A 465-nucleotide genomic window follows, 5' to 3' on the forward strand; every position below is an offset into this window, starting at 1 on the left:
AGATTTTTTTTAGATATCGACTGAAAATTATCAAGCTGTATGGCAAATACAAACCACATAAAATCATTGGATGGCTAACTAATCCTATATAACTATAATCTGCAAAAGATATTTAACAAACCACATTTGTATTATTATCCAGCGCAAGATGGATAATGCACACAACCGCCCTTTCTTTACAAATGCGACACATATTGTTTATCATTGTCTCTCGGATATAATATGTAATTTCACTTATCAGCAATAAGAATAGTAATTAATGGAAATCTTGATTGAATATAAATAATAACTCGACCACGAGGGGACGAGCAAATACTACCTGGTTATGCAAGAATTATTTCGGGTGTTGCATGCAAAGCCACACACAGGCTGAGAATTAAACTGCGACGCAAGCTTGCATGTTTCCCTCGCAGAGAAATCGAAAGTGATAAGTTAAGATAAACATCCGTTATGTAACTCGCGGCC

General features: G+C 35.5%; 1 protein-coding gene across 1 annotated transcript in view; it reads right to left on the reverse strand.

Annotated features, from left to right (window-relative positions):
- Positions 1 to 418, reverse strand: part of LOC119586264 (ABC transporter F family member 4-like) — a gene marked incomplete at its 3' end in the record, with an annotated part of 4,477 nt that extends 4,059 nt beyond the window's left edge. Inside the window, 1 exon segment of the mRNA XM_037934973.1 lies at positions 320 to 418.
- Between the last annotated feature and the right edge of the window lie 47 nt (positions 419 to 465).

This window comes from Penaeus monodon, chromosome 21 (genome assembly GCF_015228065.2).
Source record: "Penaeus monodon isolate SGIC_2016 chromosome 21, NSTDA_Pmon_1, whole genome shotgun sequence".
Taxonomy (NCBI): domain Eukaryota; kingdom Metazoa; phylum Arthropoda; class Malacostraca; order Decapoda; family Penaeidae; genus Penaeus; species Penaeus monodon.